We start from the raw sequence: 22681 nt of genomic DNA, 5'->3' as shown, positions 1-22681 counted from the left end.
GCATTAGTTTGCTAGTTTGGTTTCCTTTCTTTTGGGTAGATACCCAGAAGTGGTATTGCTGGATCAAACTGAAAGTTCATGCTCTTTCTTCTGAGGATTCTCCATACTGTTTTCCAAACTGGTTGCACTAATTTTCAATCCCACCAAAAATGTTTTAGAGTTCCATTTCTCCACATTCTCACCAGCATTTGTTGTTGTTTGCATTTTGAATGATTGCCATTCTAGGTTTTTTGTTTGTTTTTGTTTTTGTTTGCGGGTCTGGGGATGGAACTCAGGGCATTTGACCTCCGAGCTACACCCCCTGCCCTATTTTTTATTCTTTACTTTGAAACCGGGTCTCACTGAGTTGCAGAGGGCCTCAGTAAGTAGATGAAGCTGTCCTGAACTGCGATCCTCCAGGTCTCAGCCTCCTGAATGCTGGGATTACAAGCGTGTGCCATCACACCCGGCTCCATTCTAGTTTGAGTAAAGTGAAATCTCAGAGTAATTTTGATTTACATCTTTCTGATTGCCAATGATGTTGAGCATTTCTTCATGCATTCATTTGCCATTTGAATTTCTTCCTTCATGAATTCACTTGCCCATTTTTTGATTGGGTTATTTGTTTTCTTACTGCTGAGTTTCTTGATTTCTCTTTATATTCTAGATATTAGTCCTGTATTGAGGAGTAGGTAGCAAAATTTCCCATTCTGTTGGCTCTCGATTGAGGTCCTTGACAGTTTCCTTTGCTTTACATGAGCTCTTCAGTTTAATGCAATCTCACATATGGATTCACCTTTTAGTTTCTTTTGCCTTTGGGGTATTGTTGAGAAAGGTTTTATCTGTGACAATGTGTTGCAATGTTGGACCTATGCCCTCTTCAAGGAGCATCAAGGTTTCTGGTCTAATTTCCAAGTCTTTGATCCATCTTGAATTGACTCTTGTGCAAGGTGAGAAAATTGAATCTATTTCCAATTTTCTGCATATGGTTAATCAGTTTTGTTAAACAGCCTTTCTTCTTCCAGTGTATGTTTTTGGCCCTTTTGTAAAAAATAAGTTGTCTGTAAGTGTGTGGATTTTGTTTCTGATTCTTCTATTCTCAATCTATTTCATGAAAGAGAAAAAAAAATGGCACTCTCCCAAATACATTCTATGAAGCCAACATCACATTAATACCAAAACCAAATAAAGACAGTTCAAGGAAGGAAAACTACAGGATTGTATCTTTGATGAACTTGGATGCAAAACTGCTAAACAAAATATTAGCAACACATATTCAAAATCACATCAAGAAGATCATACACCATGACCAGGAAGGGTACATTGCAGGGATGCAAGGCTGGTTCAATGTACAAAAGTCAATCCATGTAACTCATCATATAAACAGAACAAAAGACAAAATTCACATGTTCAATTCAATAGATTCTGAAAATGCATTGGATAAAATGCAACATCCATTTATGATAAAAAGCACTGCAGAGAATTGGAAAAGAAGGAACATCAGTATTGTAAAGGCAATCTACAAGGCCCACAAGCATCATCATATTCAATGGGAAAAAACTGAGAATTTCCCCTAAAAACAGGAACAAGGATGTCCATTATTACCACTTCTCTTCAATATATTACTTGAGACTCTAGCCAGAGCAATAAGGCAAGAAAAGGAAATCAAAGGAGTACAAATAGGAAAAGAAAAGTTCAAATTTTTACTATTTTCAGTTGACATGATACTATACTTAGAAGACCCAACAGGTTTATAGAACTGATCAAAAACTTCAGTTTATTTTGGCTGGATACAAAATCACGCTTAGAAAATTAGAAGTTTTTCTGTACACCAAACATCAGTCTACTTAAAAAGAAATTCAGAATTTTTTTCACTCAGGGTTTTCCAGAAAAAAAAAAAAAACACTTAGGAATAAACTTATTCAAGGAGGTAAAAGACCTCTACAAAGAAAATTATGAAACATTGACAAAAGAAATGTAAGATGATCTTAGAATATGGAAAGATCTTTCATGTGCATGGATAGGCAAAATAAATATCATCAAAATGGCCATATTTCCCAAACTGATCTACAGATTCAACACAATACTCATTACCTGACCAAGATAATTCCTCACAGACAGAAACATCAGTCCTAAGTTCATTTGGAACAACAAAAAGCCCAGAATATCCAATTTAGTTTTCAACAACAACCACACAGGAGAAATCACAATACCTGACTTTAAATTATACTCAAAGCCTTGTCAGTGCCACTCCAGTGTGGCTTTGGTTCTTTTTTGCTTCTTTGCTGAAGACTCTTGTCAGTTGGTCTTCTAGAAGGAATGAGCTAGGAACAGGTTCCTATCCAGACTGCTAATTTTATTATTGTGGATGGATCTCCACTTGCTCTCTAGGTCTGGGACAGAGATCTTGCTTATGCTGACACTGTTGCAGAACAGGCTTGTTGCCCTAGGCATGTGTCCTGTGAGGTAAGATGATGCTGAGGTTGTCATTGCGAGAGATGTGGGGCCTGAAATGAATCTTTTCCCTTTGCCATCCTGAGCAGGTGGACAGAAGGTATGGGTGAGAAAACAGTGGTTCCACTGTCCTCACTACTGTGGGCAGACCAGATGATACTGGTAGTGAGAGTGCCAAGGAAAATGGGTTTGTTTATAAGAAAATATGTCTAATTATGTGTCCATACAAACATGCAAGTATATCCTTTTTTTATTTTGCATTATTAGTTGTTCCTCTATAGTTTCTAAATGTGACTCTTCAAAATTCAAGTGTCTGTGACTCTATTGTTTCTAAACCACACTTCAGGTATTTTATTTTTAATATTTTTTATTGGTGCATTGTATTCATACATCTCAATGGAATAAAATATGGTGGAGACATACATGTACACATCATCCAATTATCCCTTACTCAATTTCTGCCCCATTGCCTCCCCCTTTTTCCTTCCCATGCTTGACTTAGTGATTGACTTTGATGTTTGTTTAAGTACATCATGTGTATTATAAAATTTCCCTCTTCCCTCCTTTCATTCTCTTTTAGATTGCCTTATTTGCTTATCAATTGAATGTCTTTCTTCATCTAGAGTTCCTCTTGTTACTCATTTCTCCCTATACTTCATATATTTGGGAAAGTATCTGACTTTTTATTTTTTGTGACTGACTAATCTCACTTAGTGCAATGTCCTCCAATTTCATCCTTTCTTTTGGGTAGATACCCAGGAGTGGTATTACTGGATCGAATGGTAGATTAATACTTTTCCCACTCCTGCATCTAGTTGTGCAACTTTAATTGCCTCTAAAGTGGCCTTTTTAGACCCAGGTAAAATACTACAAAAAGAGGGAAACTTCTCTGTCCACTCCAGCGGGGAGTAGTTATCTCTGACTATTCTTTGATGAATCTTTTATTATTTGCTTTTCTTTTATTTGGTCTTTTGTTGAAAAAAATCTGTTATCATAATGATCTAGTACTTACTTATATAAATGGAAATGGCAAATTGTTATACTAATCTTAAATGTGTGTTTCCCTCCTCTACATTATAAAGTTTTTCTTAGTTATTTGATATTGAAGTATTGAGACACTCTGGACAAAATTTAGAAATTAGTGCAAATTGAACAGACTTATAGCTGGGCGTGGTGGCGCACGCTTGTAATCCCTGTGCTTGGGAGGCAGAGACAGGAGGATCACGCTGGTTCAGAGCCAGCCATGCTGGCTTAAGAGACCCTGTTCCAAAGAAAAAAAAATGGTCTGGGAGTGTAGCCCGGAGGTAAAGGGCTTCCAGGAACCCCAGTACCACCAAAACAACAACAACAACAACAACAACAACAACACAGACTTATACAAGGACTATAAGGGAAACATAACACTAGCACATACTACACTACATATTAACAAAATGTGTCTTAGAATAATAAAAACTTTTGAGACCAATGTCCTGATTCTTTGTCCTAATCTTTCAGGTCAGTTGTGGGATGTTTGAAATGTTCCGCAATAACTAGAACTGGTTGAACTTGGAAAAAGTTGCTATTCTCTTGTTTTCTGGTACTATTTTAGTAAAAAAATTTTGTATAGCTTAATGATTAAAAATATAGAATTAAAGAATACCTATTTTGCATAAATTAAATTTATTGATACATTGTAATCATACTCCATTATGAGGTACAGGGTGGTAGAGACATACATGTACACACCACTCATTTAGCTCTTCCCCAATTACCACCCCATTTCATCATGTATAATAGGGTTCTTCCCTCTTCCTCACTCCTATCTCCCTTAGTTAGGTCACCTTCTTTACTCATTTAAGATTTCTCCTTTATCTGGGGTCCTTCCTATCTTCCATTTTCTCCCTAGCTTCCATATATTAAGATGAACATAAGACTTTTACTTTTTGTGACTGGATAATCTCACTTAGCATAATGTTCTCCAGTTCCATTCATTTTCCTGCAAATGACATAATTTTGTTTTTCTTTACAACTAAGTAAAATTTCATTGTATACATATCCCATAATTTTGTGATCCATTAGTCTGTTGATGGACATCTTGGCTTGTTCCATAGTTTGTCAATTGTGAATTGTGCAACTATAAACATAGATACACATGCATTAGTCTGGTTGTTTGGTTTCCTTCCTTCCTTCCTTCCTTCCTTCCTTCCTTCCTTCCTTCCTTCCTTTCTTTTTTGGTGGATAACCAGAAGTGATATTTCTGGACTTTATGGTAGGTTCATTCCCATTCTTCTGAGGACCCTCCATATAGTTTTTGAAAAAAAAATTTCACTATCAGTTGGCAAATTTCCAAACCTCTGTACATTTTAGTTTTTTTTATGTGAAAATAGGATACCATTTATATAAATTAGATGAGTAATGTGAAAATAATAGCAGTTTTTGGTGTATCAGTTAGCTTCCCATCACTGAGACAAAAAATCCAAGATAAGCAACTTAAAATATGGAAATGTTTGAAGCCAGGCATGGTGGTACAGGCTTGTAATCCCCACGCTTGGGAGGCAGAGACAGGAGGATTGTGCAGGTTTGAAACCAGCTGCACTGGCTTAAGAGACCCTCCAGGAACCCCCGATACCACCAAAAAAAGAAAAAAGAAGAAAAAAATAAAGAAGGAAAAGTTTGGTTCATAGTTTCAGAGATTTCTGTCCATCATCAATTAGCTCTGTGGCTTTGAGCCTGGGGCAAGGCTGTATATTCTGTCAGGAGTGTATGTTGAAGAAACTTGGTCATCTCATGACAGCCAAGAAGTAAAGGGAGAAATGGGCAAGGGTCTTTCTTACTTTCCCCTTCAATAACATGCTCCCAGTAACCTACCTTCCTCCAACTAGGTAACATCTTTTAAGGGTTCTACTGCCTCCCAACAGCACTGTACACATGAGCCTTTGGTGGATATTTCAGATCCAAGCTAGAGCAGTATGCAAATCAGTTAGCATTGTTACTACTCATTAGATATAATTATCTTTATTATTTTTATCTTATTTTATTTTTACTGTACAGGGGATGAAACCCTGAGACATTATACCTCCAAGATACAGTCCCAGCCTTATTTTTATTCTTTATTTTTGAAACAAGGTCTTTCTGAGTTGCAAAGGGCCTCACTAAGTAGCTGAGGCTGCCCACAAACCACAATCCTCCTGCTTAGCCTCTCAAATGCTGGGATTTGATCCACAACATATGGCTCTATTATTTTTATTTTAACAAATATTTTATAATTATTTTAACTATTTTATTATGTGTAGTTAATGTTATGCTTGGACATTTTTTTAGAGGATACAAGATATAAGAGATTATAAGACTCAAATATTTTATAATATTTATAGATAAAAATATATTTAAAACAAAAATATAAAAATTTGAAATTAAAATGAAATAGCACAACTGCAAAAGCATATATAACTTATATAATTTTAATCTGATCTGCAGTCAAAGACAGTTCCTCAACCTGATTTTCAAGTCAGTTTAGCTTTTTCTCTCAAATGGAAAGATAATTGATTTGGGAATTTCAGATCACTGGTCATTGCAACTGGGCAGATGTGATTTGATCACTACGCCCATTGAATATCTCATGAGCCCTTAAACTATTATTTTAAATAAGTTGAGCCAATCAATGCTATAGTAGATTTGGGAGAAGCTGAGTTTGGTAGAAGGGCAATCATTAAGTTATTTTTGTACTCCCATCTTCAGCCTAATAAACACTTTAAATTTCCCTAGAAGAAAAATTTGTAATGCACCATACATGCAATTCATTCAGCAAATGTGTATAGCATATTCAGGTTTAGAGACTATAGTAGGCTGGGAGATAATCATGAAAGATATGATCTAGTCTAGTAGACATGGGATTTCAGAAAAATTAGAGATCATTCATAATTTAAATTATTAAGTCAAATTTAGGCAGTGATAAATAAGAGGAGAGAGAGAGAGAGAGAGAGAGAGAGAGAGAAGAGAGAAGAGAGAAGAGAGAAGAGAGAAGAGAGAAGAGAGAAGAGAGAAGAGAGGACACTTGGTATAATTGGGTGTAATTGAGACAGTCAGGAAGTATCTCACTGAAGAAGCAGCTGCCTGGATAATAATAAGAAAAGGTTGAGGATTCCCCTGGTAGCACAATATCCCTGCAGAGAAAACAGAAAATATAAATGTTTTAGTAGGAGTACTCTCTTGCTGTGCATGACCAATACAAAGGAACTTTGTTCTATGTAGAAAAATTGGAAAGATAGGCAGCCCAGTCAGGCAAGGAATTTTAAGTCATTTTTAAAGTGTGGGTTTTATCCTGAGTATACAATTAATTTGATAAGCATTTTTAAACATCTATTCTATAAAAGATGCTGTAACTGCTGCTATGTTATATAGAGATGTTTATTATAGATATTATGTAGAGATCCTATATGAAAGATGATTTGTAAAGTAACACTACATGAGAGAAAAAAATAAGTGAGTAGAATACCATGAAAATTTAGAAGTTTACATCTAGGTGGATTCTTTTGATATATCCTTATTAAAAAGTGACAGTTGATATTTAAATATTAATGGGATTTGTTGAGTAAAGCCAGAGCAAAAAAAAAAAAAATATATATATATATATATATATATATATATATATATATATACACACACACACACACACACACACACACACACACACACATACATTCATACATACAACGCAGCAATTACTGAATAGTTTCAGAGAGAGAGAGAGAAAGAAAGAGTCTACTGTTTTGGAAACATGGTGTAAATGTTAATACATTTAGAAAGGTATTGGGGCAGATTTCTCTAGCTATGGAATGCCAAGATAAAAAGTTAGGACAGATGAGTTTTCTTTTAGTTGTGGAGAAATGACATTACTAGGAAAAGTTTCTATCAAAGACTCGAGTGAAGGCAAGATCAGGAAATGAAGGAAGACTAGAAGAATAGGTGAGAAGGAAGGCAAGGGAAGTGTGCATGGTGCCAGGGACCATGCCAGGAACTAGAGTCAGATTCTAAAATACTTTTTGTACCACCCTTTCTATTTCCACTCTCTCATGCCCTGGATTCAGGCTTCACACTTAGAACATTGGTTCTACTTATCTCACCAAGATGCTGCCATATATCTTTCCCAGAAGCAAAGGCATTTTCATATCATGCCACAGATGAAAAATAGAAAATAAACTTCCAAAACTAATAGAACAACATCTAACACAAGTATGTTTTTCAAAATCCTTTAAAATCTTATTGCTTGGAACTTCATCTACTTTTCTCACCCTTTATTTACTGGGTTACTTTGCAGATTCATAAACTGAGCATGAATTTCAATTTCATTAGGTCTTTGTTTTTAATATTTCTGTGACCTGTAATATTCTTTGCTGTTTTCTTCATTTATTATTAATATGCTCATGTGTCAAAGACAAATTTATTTCACATTTTCTTCCGTGCTTTCTCAATCCTGTCAATCAAATTCACTTGTGTCTTGCTCTTATATTGACACTCTGCTCATTTAACTACTGCACACCAGTCCATGTTGCTCTGCCAATCAATGTTTCTTTCAGACCAGACTTCCAGAATACTAATAGGGTCCCTGATTGGAATAAAGAAAAGTCCTAGAAATAGATTGTGAGAATCAGAACTTCCGGGAACATGGCGACGGAGGAAAGCAGCACTTAAAAGTCCCGCTAACAATCAAACTCTATTACCACAAAACCAGTGCCTTTCAGAGCCAGAAAACACCAGCAGCAAAGAAATAAAAATGGTAAATACAAGGGACAAAGAAAAAGGGCTGGAAAAACAAGACACCAGAAAAAAACCAGGCCCAAGTGCCGTGCCCTCCGCAACGCGGAGCGGCCGGAGCATCCAGAGCGGCCAGAGCCGCAGTGCAGAGCAGTCGGAGCTGCGGCGTAAAGCGGCTGGAGCAGCCAGAGCCGACGCGGCGTGGCCGGAGCCGTGGTGCGGAGGGGCTGTAGCCATGGAGCGGAGCGGCCAGAGCAGCCGGAGCAGAGCCGCCAGAGCAGCCGAGCAGCCGCTGTGCATAGCATTCGGGGCCTAGGCGCGAAGGGGCCGGAACGCCGGGGCAGCCAGAGCCGCAGCGCGGATTGGCCAGAGCGGCGGCACGGAGTGGCCGGAGCCACGTAGCTGAGCAGCCGGAGCAGCCGAGCGGAGCAGCCAGAGCAGCCAGAGCGGAGTGGCCAGAACAGCCGGAGCAGCCAGAGCCGCGTCGCGGAACGGCCGGAGAGGCCAGAGTGGCCAGACCCGCGGTGCAGAACAGCCAGAGCCGTAGTGCAGAGCAGCCAGAGCCACAGCGCAGAGCGGCCGGAGCAGTGCAGCCCACATCTCCCCTAGCAGCACCAGGCTCCAGAGAAGAGGGAGACTCAAAACAGGGCTCAAATCCAGAGAGGAGATACTCAGGCCTCGCGGCCTAGGGTACAGAAGCAGCGTCTTACTGCTGGCGGCAGCGGCGAGTTCATCGGACGGCCCTAGACCAATCCACTCAACCAGCCACCAGGTGCCTGAGAGGAGGCGTGGACAGCGAGCCGAGGTGAGCAGATGAAGAGCCAGGCGGCAGTCAGCAGTTTTGTTGGTGCAGGGAACATCTAAAGCTCCCAAGGGCCAGGCACAGCACAACTGGCAAGGACTCAGAGCAGAGCTCAAAATCAGAGAAGAAATACGCTGCATCACAGCCGAGGGCGTGGCAGTGGTGCCATATTGCCAGTGGCGGCAGCAGCGAATCCACAGAGTTCACTACAGCTCCATCAGCGCACTCAACAACCGTGAGTCAAATTGCGGCCCCTAGGGGAGAAATCCCAGTACTGCATTCCCAGGGACTGGCGCAAATAGTCTCCCTGGGTCAGATATTTTAGTAGTGCAACCCAGTGGGGGAGTGGCAGTGGCAGAGATATCATACCATAGTCAAAACTTCCTGCTGGAGAACGCCGAACTTGGCACCCTCCACAGTCTAAGCAGCCTTGATTGACTCCCTGGGTCTGAGACTTTGTGATACAACCCATTAAAGGAGTACTGGTGACTGAGATACCACAGACTCGAGATCCAGAGCATCTTAAGTGAACTCGTAGTGAATCAGGGAAGAACCCAGAGAAGGCACAAACTTCCAAAATCATGGGAAAGAGAAATAACAATGGAGCAGTAAATGACAAGAACCCCACAACATCAGAATCAGATAGCACAGAAATCCAAAGATCTCTAGAAGATCAAATTAGGAAAATAACTTTAGAAATAATAGAGGACTTTCGAAAAGAATTTAGAGAGAGTCAAAAAGAGATAAAGGATGCAATTAATGAAGTACAGGCCTCAATTCAAAGTATAAACAACAGATTAGACCACATGGAGAATAGAATCTCACTTCTTGAAGATGATCATTCCAAAAATGAACACATAGTTTCTAATTTAGAAAAAAAAAAAAAAAACCCGACAGCAGGAATCTGACATTAAAGAAATATGGGCCCATTTCAAGAGAGCTAACCTAAGAATAATTGGAATAGAGGAGGGAAAAGAAGGTGAAACCAAAGGGATCAACAATCTCTTCAAGGAAGTAATAGCAGAAAATTTTCCAAACATAGAGCAAGAGGTCAATACACAGGTCTAGGAAACTTATAGAACTCCCTTTAGACAGGATCAGAGAAGAGGATCCCCATGCCACATAATTGTCAAAATGACCAATGTGGAAGCTAAGGAGAGAATCTTAAAGGCAACAAAAACAAAAGTCCACGTGACATACAGAGGCAAACCAATTAGAATCACTCCAGATTTCCCAAACCAAGTTATGAAAGCCAGAAGGGCATGGATTAACATATTTCAAACTCTGAAAGAAAACAACTTCCAGCCAAAAGTTTCCTACCCAGCAAAACTATCCATCAAATTAGATGGGGAAATAAAAAGCTTCCATGACAAACAGCAACTGAAGGAATTTATGTCTTCAAAACCAGCGCTATAGAAAATACTCAAGGATATTAACTGCAAAGAGGAAATGGGTAATACATGCCAGAACCAAAGAAACAAGAATTCCCATCCAGCAGACAACTAAGCAAAGAAGAATAAACAGTATCTCAAACAGAAATAAGATCTTAACATGTTGAGAATTAAAAATTATCTCTCTATAATCACACTGAATGTAAACGGCCTCAACTCATCAATAAAAAGACATAAAGTGGAAAAATGGATTAAAAGCCAGAATCCATCCATCTGCTGCTTACAAGAAACACACCTTACAAGTAAAGATAGGAACAAACTCAAGGTAAAGGGCTGGAGCAAGGTAATCCATGCTAATGGTACTCGAAGACAAGCAGGAGTAGCAACTATGATTTCAGACAAGTTAGACTTCAAACCCAAACTTATTAAAAGAGACAAAGAAGGTCACATTTTACTGGTAAAAGGAATAGTCCAGCAAGAGGAAATAACAATAATCAACATTTATGCCCCAAACATAGGGGCAGCTACTTTCATAAATCAAACTCTTTGTGACATGAAGTCACACATAAATCCCAACACAATAATACTGGGAGACTTCAACACACCTCTCACAATACTAGACTGATCTTCCAGACAAAGGGTCAGTAAAGATGTCTCAGAACTAAAGAACACCATTAACCAAATGGACCTGTTGGACACATATACAACATTTCACCCAACTACAGCAGAGTTTACATTTTTCTCAGCTGCTCACGGAACCTTCTCCAAAATAGATCACATCCCGGGACACAAAATGAGCACTAGCAAATTTAAAAAATGTTACATACTTCCCTGTGTCATTTCAGATCATAACGGAATGAAACTAGAAATCAACTATAAGAAGACCCAGAGAAACAACGTAAAAATGTGGAGAATGAACACCACACTTCTGAATTAAGAATGTGTCATAGAAGATGTAAGAGGTGAAATCAAGAAATTTCTAGAAACAAATGAAAATAAAGAAACAACATATCAAAACCTCTGGGACACTTTGAAGGCAGTATTAAGAGGAAAATTTATAGCACTGAGTGCTCACATAAGAAAAACAGAAAATCTTCAAATAAATAGCCTTATGACACACCTCAAAGCCCTTGCAAAGCAGGAACAATTGAACCCCAAAGCCAGCAGAAGACAGGAAATTATTAAAATTAGAGCAGAAATTAACAAAATATTTTAGCTCCTTAAAAATATTTTGTTAATTTCTGCTCTAATTTTAATAATTTCCTGTCTTCTGCTGGCTTTGGGGTTCAATTTTAACAGTAAGATGTGGCAATTGTATACTTTAGCAAACAGGATTTTTAAATTTCCTTATGGTTTATTCTCTTTATATTAGTCCTTGTAGTAAATATTTTCCCACTGATGCTATTTTTTAAAGATACCCCCAAATAAAAATACATTTTATTATATGGAAAAAAAAAGAAATTAACAAAATAGAGAATAAAAAAACAATACAGAAAATCAACAAAACCAAAAGCTGGTTTCTTAAAAAAATTAACAAGATTGATAAACCACTAGCCAACCTAACTAAAAAAAGAGAGAATCAACCCAAATTATGAAGATAAGGGATGAAAAAGGAGACATTACTACTGACAGCATAGAAATCCAGAGGATTATCAGAATCTACTTTGAAAAACTATACTCCAACAAAATGGAAAATCTGGAGGAAATCGACAACTTCCTAGATAAATACAACCTTCCTAAACTGAGTCAAGAATATATAGAACACTTAAACCAACCAATAACAACCAAAGAGATTGAAACAGCAATAAAGAGCTTACCATCAAAGAAAAGCCCAGGACCAGATGGTTTCCCAAGTGAATTCTATAAAACCTTTATAGGAGAACTAATCCCAATACTACTCAAACTATTTCAGGAAATAGAAAAAACTGGGACTCTCCCAAATACATTCTATGAAGCCAACATCACACTAATACCCAAACCGAATAAAGACAGTTCAAGGAAGGAAAACTACAGGCCTATATCTCTGATGAACTTGGATACAAAACTATTAAACAAAATACTAGCAACACGCATTCAAAACCACATCAAGAAAATCATTCACCATGACCAGGTAGGGTTCATCCCAGGGATGCAAGGCTGGTTCAATATATGAAAATCAATCCATGTAATTCATCATATAAACAGAATCAAAGACAAAAACCACATGATCATCTCAATAGATGCTGAAAAAGCATTTGATAAAATTCAACATCCATTTTTGATAAAAACACTGCAGAGAATTGGAATAGAAGGAACATATCTCAACATTATTAAGGCAATCTACAATAAGCCCACTGCCAACATCATATTAAATGGGGAAAACCTTCAAGAATTCCCCCTAAAAAATGAAACAAGACAAGGATGTCCACTATCACCACTTCTCTTCAATATAGTACTAGAGACTCTAGCCAGAGCAATAAGGCAAGAAAAGGAAATCAAAGGAGTACAAATAGGAAAAGAAGAACTTATGCTATCACTATTTGCAGATGACATGATACTATATTTAGAAAACCCAACAAACTCAACCAAAAGGCTTATAGAACTGATCAACAAATTCAGCAAGGTATCTGAATACAAAATCAATCTTAAAAAATCAGAAGCTTTCTTGTACACCAACCATAAATCCACTGAAAAAGAAATTCAGAAAACACTTCCACTCAGGATCTCCCACAAAAAAATAAAATACCTAGGAATAAACTTGACCAAGGAGGTAAAAGATCTCTACAAAGAAAATTATAAAACACTGAAAAAAGAAATCGAAGAAGATCTTAGAAGATGGAAAGATCTTCCATGTTCATGGATTGGCAGAATAAATATCATTAAAATGGCCATCCTCCCAAAAGTGATCTACAGATTTAATGCAATGCCCATTAAACTATCAAGATCATTCCTCACAGACATAGAAAAATCAGTCCTTAAATTTATCTGGAATAACAAAAAGCCCAGAATAGCCAAGGTAGTTCTCAGCAACAAAAACCATGCAGGAGGAATCACAATACTTGACTTTAAACTATACTACAAAGCCATTGTAATAAAAACAGCATGGTACTGGCAAAAGAACAGATATATAGACCAATGGAGCAGAATAGAAGACCCAGAAACAAGTCCACACACTTTCAGCTAATTGATATTTTGACAAAGGGGCCAAAAACATACACTGAAAAAAAGATAGCCTCTTCAACAAATGGTGTTGGCAAAACTGGTTAACCATATGCAGAAAATTGGATGTTAATCCCACTTTTTCACCCTGTACAAAAGTCAAGTCACAATGGATCAAAGACTTGGAAATTAAACCAGAGACTTTGAAGCTCCTTGAAGAGGGCATAGGTCCAACACTACAACACATAGGCACAGACAAACATTTCCTCAACAAGACCCCAAAGGCACAACAAATTAAAAGGAGAATCAATACATGGGATTGCATTAAACCGAAGAGCTTTTGTTCAGCAAAGGAAACTATCAAGAATCTCAATTGAGAGCCAATAGAATGGGAGAAGATTTTTGCCACCTACACCACTGATAGAGGACTAATATCTAGAATATACAGAGAACTCAAGAAACTCAACACTAAGAAAACAAAGCATCCAATAACAAAATGGGCAAATGAACTAAATAGACACTTCACAAAAGAATAAATTCAAATGGCCAATAAATGCATGAAAAAATGCTCAACATCACTGGCAATCAGTGAGATGCAAATCAAAACTACCCTGAGATTTCACCTAACTCCAACTAGAATGGCCATCATTCAAAACACAAACAACAACAGATGCTGGCGAGGATGTGGAGAAGTGGGAACTCTAAGACATTGTTGGTGGGATTGCAAATTAGTGCAACCACTTTGGAAAACAGTATGGAGAATCCTCAGAAGAATGGGAACAAATCTTCCATTTGATCCAGCAATACCACTGTTGGGTATCTACCCAAAAGAAAAGAAACCAAACTACCAAACTAATGCATGTGTATCTATGTTCATAGCTGCACAATTCACCATAGCCAAACTATGGAACCAGCCAAGATGTCCATCAACAGATGAATGGATTACAAAACTGTGGGATATGTACACAATGGAATTTTACTCAGCCATCAAAAAAAAACTCAATTACGTCATTTTCAGGGAAATGGATGGAACTGGAGGACATTATGCTAAGTGAGATTAGTCAGGCACAAAAAATAAGAAATCAGATGCTTTCCCTAATATGTGAGAGTTAGGGAGAAAAGAGGAGCAAACAAGACAACCTAAAGGAGGAGAAATGAGGGGGGAAGAGGAAAATCTCTAAAGCTCACAATGTACTTAAACATATCGAAATCAATCACTAAGCCAAGCAAGGGAGGGAGGGACGGGGAGGGAATGGGGTGGGATTTGGGTAGGGGTTAAATCAGCGATGAGTACATGTTTATACACACAAGTTTTTTACCCCAATAAGTTGTATGAATATAATGCACCAATTTAAAAAAAAAAAGATTGTGAGAATCACTGCACAGCATTGTGCATATATTCCATGTCACTGAATTGTATACTTAATGGCTAAAATGGTCTTATGCATATTTTACTAAAATAAAATACATTTAAAAATTTATATAACATAAAAATAAAATTAATAATAAAATATTAGTAACATTTTTGTGAGGAATAAGAGGATATTTCTGTCACTACTGTACCAGTATTGGAATGGCCTAGGAAGATTTGGGTAAGCTCTGATTATTAATATATTTCAAAAGAAAATAATTGACATATTTCAAAATAGTTGTGTCAAAATGGCAGCAGACATGGGTAAAAAAAGACTTGATTTCTGCCTAAAACAGGCAGCTATTCCAATGTAAATTAACCTAGCTCAAAGTAATTAACCTGTCAATAGGAGAGGAGAACTAGGCCTTTCTCTATCTAAAGACAGATCTTAAGAGAGGAGAACTAGGCTTTTATCTAAAGACAGATATACATAATGATCTAGGTAGGATGGAGCAGGGTTTGACCTTGCTCTTCATGAAAGGAGACACCTCACCACACCTTGCTGGGGAAGGTACCTTTCAATGTTAAGGGGAGGTACCTTTCAGGGTTAAGGGGAGTTAATTTACAGGGACATTCACTATGTCAGAGTCACACAAACAAGATGGAGGTCATGGGTATAAAAAGTTCGGTCCATGTGTAATCCCTTTGGTGTATTCATTTCGAGTCATCCCCTCATGCCATTTTGGCATGGGGCTGTATTTCTATCTTTTCCTCTTTTTTTCTGTATTGTTCTGTTTTTCTGGGGTTTTTTTTTGTTTGTTTGTTTCTTTGGGGAGTTTTCTGGAAATTATTCCCAGGGGTCTAATTAAGGTCCCTGGGAACAGTTTCCCAATCTGTAACAACTAGGATTTATGAATACTTCACCAGATGACTTACTAAAAGAAAAAAAAGCCAAGAAAAAAACATATAAAAGCCATATGTATAAGAAAAATGTCATTATTTTCAGAAACTAATTGTGCACATATTTTTAAAAAATCTAAGACACAGCTGGGTGTGGTTGCACATGCTTGTAATCCTAGTACTTGGGAGGATGAGAAAGGAAGATCTACAAGTTTGAGGCCAGCCTCACCTATTTAGTGAAGTCTTCCACAATTTACTGAGACCCTGTTTCAAAATAAAAAATAAGACTGTAGGTGTAGTTCCTAGGTAGAATGCCCCTAGGTTTCATTACCAGTGTCACAAAATGAAAAAAAAAAAAATCTCAGATGCTTTACTGAAATGTTGTATTCTTTTGATTTTTAAAAATATAAAAGATTTTTTAAAATTCCATTTTAATACATGGGATTGCATTAAACTAAAGAGTCCTGTACAGCAAAAGAAACTATCAAGAACCTCAACTGAAGGTGACCCCACGCCAATCTGGAAGGACCTGGAGGTCCGGACCACATGGCCCCAATCCAGGGAGAGAGGGTGGGTGCGGGCGGGGCAGCCATAGATGGCCCCGCTCCACCCTGGAAGGCCCCAGAGGTCCAGGTCTTGTGGCCCAGAACCCTGGCTGGCAGTGGGCAGGTGTGGGCAGAGCACCCTTAGGAGAACCCCCTCCCACCCGGAAAGAAAAAAAAAATTTCATTGATACTGAATGCCTGAACCCACATCCTCCCCAAACCACACATACTCTCTTGTCTTATTAAAAGAGAGAGAGAGAGAGAGAGAGAGAGAGAGAGAGAGAGAGAGAGAGAGAGAAACAAAAAAAGAAAAATATTTGAGAGGAGTTAAGATGGCCCTGGTGGCAGCTAGAATATTGGAGATGCAGACAAAACATATCCATCTGATATGGAACTTTTGGAAATATTCCCCGTGAAGGAGGACTGCTGCTTCTCTACATCATTAAGAATCCTGGACATCACCTGTAAGGAGAGAGTCTAGCGGAGACCTAGAAGGAAGGTGGTGGTGGCAACAGTGGCTGAGATGGCAGTGGAGATTTGGATTTGGGAGAGGCAGACATCTGATCCAACCCACCCTGATCCTCTGAAGAAATTACCCCAAAGGTTGAATGCTACTGTTGCATGTACTTAGGAACACTGGACATTATGCGGTATGGGAAAAGAGCTTGGGAAAGATTTGAAGTGGTGGAGGCAGTCGCATTGGCAGCGGCAAGTATTCAGAGGAGGCAAAGACCTGACATAATACACCTGGAATTTTGAAGAAATTACCTCTGAGGCAGAATACTACCACCACACACCCTTGGGAACATGGGATAACCTGCTGGATAAAGAGGGTGCTTAGATAGGAGCCTACCAAGGGGTGAGGCTGGTGCTGGGGCCTGCGAGGCCAGGATCAGAGCCTGCTGTGAGGCAAGGCTGCTACTGAGGCTTCTGAGGCCAAGATCGATAGCCTGCCAAGGAGTTAGGCCAGTCCCGGGGTCAGCAAGGCTGGGATCAGAGCATGTTGTGAGGCAAGGCCGATGCTGGGGCCTCCGAAGCAAGGCCAATGCTGGGGCCTTCGAAGCCAGGAGCAGAGCCTGCCAAGGGTTTGGGCTGGTGCCAGGGCCAGCGAGGCCGGGATCGGAGCCTGCCATGAGGCAAGGCTGGTGTTGGGGCCTCCGAGGCCAGAATCAGAGCCTTTGGAGGGGTTCGGCCGGTGTCAGGGTCAGCGAGACCAGGATTGGAGCCAGCCGTGAGGCAAGGCCTGTGTTGGGGCCTCCAAAGTTGGGATCGGAGCAAGCTGATGCTTTAGGCCAGTGCCGCCGCCATCGAGGCCGGGATCGGAGACTGCTGTGAGGCAAGGCTGGTGCTGGGGCCTCCGAGGCCTGGATAGAAGCCTGCTGAGGGGTTAGGCCAGTGCCGGAGCCAGCGAGGCTGGAATCGGAGGCTGCCTTGAGGTATGGCCGGTGCTGGGGCTTCCAAGACCAGGATCAGAGCCTTCAGAGGGATCAGGTCAGTGCTGGGGCCAACAAGGCCGGGATCGGAGCTGGTCATGGGGCAAGGATTCTACTGAGGCCCCCGAGGCAGGGATCGGCGCCAGCCGAAGGGTTAGGCTAGTGCCAGGGCCAGCAAGGTCGGTATTTGAGCCTGCTGTGAGGCAAGACCGATGCTGGGAACTATGAGGCCGGGATCGGACTCTGCCGAGGGGTAAGGCTGGTGCAGGGGCCAGCGAGGCTGAGATTAGAAACTGCTGTGAGGCAAGGACGGAGCTGAGACTTGCAAGACCAGGATAGGAGCCTGACGAGGGGTTAGGCTGGTGCCAGGGTCAACAAGGCTGGGATTGGAGCCTGTCATGGGGCTAGGCCAGTGCTGGGGCCTGTGAGGCTGGGAGAGGAGCCAGCCAAAGGGTTAGTTTGGTATGGGGGCCAGCAACATCAGGTTTGGGGGCCTCCCATGAGGCAAGGCCAGTGCTGGAGCCAGCAAGCTTGGGATCAGAGTCCTCCGGGTGGCCAGGCCACTACTGGGGCCGTCAAGAGTGGGATCGGAACTTGCAATGCAGCATGCACAGAGAAATAGCACAGAAAATAAAATCCAGATGCTTCCCCTAATTAGCAAGAACTAGATGTAAAGGGTAACAGGAGGAGGTCAAGTAGTAGAAAAGGCCCTATTGAGAAGCAATTAAGGTGACCAATCAGAGGGGATGGGATGGGGGAGGATGGAATCTTTTTAAAACTCATAAGGTGCATAAACAATTATATCAAAGATAATCACCAATTAAGCATGGGATCGAGGGAAGGGGAGGGAATGGGATGGGGATTGGATGGGGGCTTATTGGATGATATGTGGTTTTATATTCTTTCAAGTCTTGTATTCCAAAGTGATGTATGATTACAAAAAATAATTATAAATAATTGCCAAAAAAAGAACCTCAAATGACAGCCAACAGAATGGGAGACATTTGCCAAATACTCCTCCATTAAAGAACTTTTATCTAGAATATTCAGAGAACTCAAGGAGCTCAGCACTAAGAAAAAATAACCCAATCAAAAAAATGGGCAAGTGAAAGCCAGGCGTGGTGGTGCATGCTTGTAATCCCTGCGCTTGGGAGGCTGAGACAGGAGGATTGCGCATGTTTGAAACCAGGCTCTCAGCAACTTAGTGAGACCCAGTTTCCAAGTAAAATAGAAAATAGGTCTGGGAGTATAGCCCGGAGGTAGAACGCCTCTGGGTTTCAACCCCAGTACCACCAAAAAAAAAGAGAAAGTGAACTAAATAGACACTTCATGAAAAAAGAAATTCAAATATCCAGTAAATGCATGAAAAAAAAAAACTCAACATCATTAGCAATCAGAGAGATGCAAATGAGACTTCCGGGAAGATGGTGACCGAGAAAAGCGGGGCTTAAGAGCCCCGCTAACAACCAATTTCCATTACCACAAAATCAGCGCCTTTCATAGCCAGAAAACACCATCACCAGTGAAACAAAAACTCACCAGGCTCCAGAGAGAAAGTGGACTAAGAACAGAGCCACAGAGGAGATAATCGGCCTCAAGCCCGAGGACGCGGCAGACGCGGCAGCAGCGCCATACTGCCGGCGGCACCGGCGAATTCACAGGACGGCTACAGCAAGCCGAGGTGAGCCACTGCGGAACAGCCAGGCGGGATTTCTCCGCGCAGAGAGCATCTAAAGCTCCCAGTGGCCGAGCTCAGCACACGCTGCAAGGATTCAGAGTGGAAATCAAAACCAAGAAGAAAAACACCAGCCCCACAGCGGAGGGTGTAGCAGCGGCGCCATATTGCCACCGGCGGCAGCAGCACTGAATTCAGCGAGGCCAGTACAGCTACATCTGTGTACTCAAGAACAGTGAGTCAAATTGCGGGCCACAGAGGAGAAATCCCAGTACTGTACTCCCTGGGACTTGACCCAGTGGGGGAGGGGCGGTGGCAGAGATATCACACCATAGAGAAACGTGCAACCTGGCACCCCCCACAGTCTAAAGCAGCCTCTATCGACTCTCTGGGTCGGAGACTCTGTGATAAAACCCAGTAAAGGAGTAGTGTGGTCTGAGATACTACTGACTCGAGATCCAGAACACCTTAAGTGAAGTCATAGTGACCCAAGGGAAGAACCCAGAGAAGGCACAAACATCCAAAATCATGGGAAAGAGGAATAATACTGGAGCAATAAATGCCCACAATCCCACAACATCAGAACCCGATAAAACAGAAATTCAGAGATTTCTAGAAGATCAAATCAGGAAAATAACTGTAGAAATAATAGAGGTGCTTCAAAAAGAACTCAGAGAGAGCCAAAAAGAGATAAAGGATGCAATTAATGAAGTAAAGGCCTCAATTCAAAGCACAAAAAACCGATTAGAACACATGGAGAACGGAATCTCACTCTTAGAAGATGAGCAATCCAAAAATGAACGCATAGTTTCTAATCTAGAAAAAAATATCCGACAGCAGGAATCTGACATTGAAGAAATATGGGCCCATTTTAAGAGAGCTAATCTAAGAATAATTGGAATAGAGGAGGGAAAAGAAAGTGAAACCAAAGGGATCAACAATCTCTTCAAGAAAGTAATAGCAGAAAATTTTCCAGACATAGAGCAAGAGGTTGATACACAGGTCCAGGAAACTTATAGAACTCCCTTTAGACAGGATCAGAGAAGAGGATCCCCATGCCACATAATTGTCAAAATGACCAATGTGGAAGCCAAGCAGAGAATCTTAAAGGCAACAAAAGCAAAGGGCCAAGTGACATTCAGAGGCAAACCAATTAGAATCACTCCAGACTTCCCAAACCAAGTTATGAGAGCCAGAAGGGCTTTGAGTAACATATTCCAAACTCTGAAAGAAAACAACTTCCAGCCAAAAATTTCCTACCCAGCAAAACTTTCTATCAAATTAGATGGAGAAATAAGAAGCTTCCATGACAAACAGAAACTGAAGGAATTTATGTCTTCAAAACCAGCACTAGAGAACATACTCAAAGAGATTAACTACAAAGAAGAAATAGGTAACACACAGCAGAACTAGAGAAACAAGATTTTCCATCCAACAGACAACTAAGATTGGTTATCTGTGGAGATTCATTATTTATGTTAGTCTTTTACCTATCTCTAAAGGGTATTGTTTGCCTTTATTGTTGTTAACTTTTAGGATTTCTAGTTGGAATATTAATATACCTTCAGATATAGCATTTGGAAATATTTTATCCCATTCTATTAGTAACTGTTAACTCTGTTTACATTGTCTTTGGATATAAAATATTTTTTTATTTTTTAGGGAGTTTGTATACTCCTCTGTTGCCTGTGCCATTGAAATCATAACCAAGAAATCACTGCCAATTTCAATGTTGTGAGGTTTTATGACCCAGATTTTCTCCTAAAAGTTTATAGTCTTAAGATTTATATTTAGGTCTTTTATCTATTTTGAGTTAATATTTGTATATGGTATTAGGTAAGGGTCCAATTTTATTCTTTTCCATGTAATTATTATTTTTCAACAATATTTAGTTAAAAGATTAATATTTCCACCACCAAATGTTCGTGGAAACCTTGTCAAAAATAACTTGACAATATAGGGCAGAATTTAGCTCTAGGCTTTTATTTAACTCCAGTGGTTTATATATCTGCCTTTAGAATAGTACTACACTGTTTCAATTATTGTAGCTTTATATGGTTTGAAGTCAGAAAATATATATCTTCTAGCTTTGTTCTTTTTCAAGATCGTTTTGGGTACCTAGAGTCCATATTCCATATTAGGATAGATTTTTTTCTGAAAAATAAATATATAAATATATGACAGTTTCACCTAAAAAACAGAAAAAAAATATTCTCTGGTAAGAAAGAAAGCAAAAAGAAATATTGAAATGTTATCTTTAAGTCATCAAAAGCTTGGTATCAGACAAATGAAACTGTTATGTGAGATTATCATTTTTAATTTTAGATAAATTGCCATAATACTAGATGTCAACTACTAAGCCAAGCATGGGAGGGAGGGATAGGGAGAGAATGGGGTGGGGATTGGGTGGGGGCTGACTGGGAAAAGTGTGCATGTATGTCTACAAAATTATGTATCCTACTATGATGTATGAATACAGTGCACCAATAAAAATAAATAAATAAAAAATAAAATAAAGAGACAAAAAAAAAGAGAGAGATGCAAATCAAAATACCCTGAGATTTCACCTAACTCCAACTTGAATGGCAATCATTCAAAACACAAACAACAACAAATGCTAGTGAGGATGTAGAGAAGTAGAACTCTAAAACATTTTTGATGGGATTGCAAATTAGTGCAACCACTTTGGAAAACAGTATGGAGAATCATCAGAAGAATGGGAATGGCCTTACCATATGATCCAGCAATACCACTCCTGGGTATCTACCTAAAAGAAAAGAAACCCAACTAACGAACTATGGAAACACCCAAGATGTCCATCAACAGATAAATGCATTACAAATCTATGGGATATGTACACAATGAAATTTTACTCAGCCATAAAGAAAAACACATCATTTACAGAGAAATAGATGGAGCTGGAGGAAATTATGCTAAGTGAGCTCAATTAATCACAAAATATAAGAAATTGAATGCTCTTTCTAATATGCAAAAACTAGGAAAAATTTGGGTCATAGGAGGAACTCTAGATGAAGATTTATAGGTCTCAAATAAGGTGACCTAATTGAAGGGATAATAGAGGGGAAGAGGGAAATTCTCTAATGCATATGATGTACTTTGACAAATATTGTTTTGTGGTACTGGGGGTGGAACTCGGGGGCTTTTCTACCTTTGGGGTCTACTCTCAGACCTATTTTATACTTTATTTGGAATTAGGGTCTCACTAAGTTGCTGAGGACCTCACTAAGTAGCTGAGACTGGCTTCAAACCTGTGCAA

The sequence above is a fragment of the Muscardinus avellanarius genome, assembly GCF_963383645.1.
Source record: "Muscardinus avellanarius genome assembly, chromosome: 15".
Classification (NCBI taxonomy): Eukaryota; Metazoa; Chordata; class Mammalia; order Rodentia; family Gliridae; genus Muscardinus; species Muscardinus avellanarius.
The sequence above is the reverse complement of the archived record's forward strand: the minus strand, read 5'-3'. Positions refer to the sequence as shown.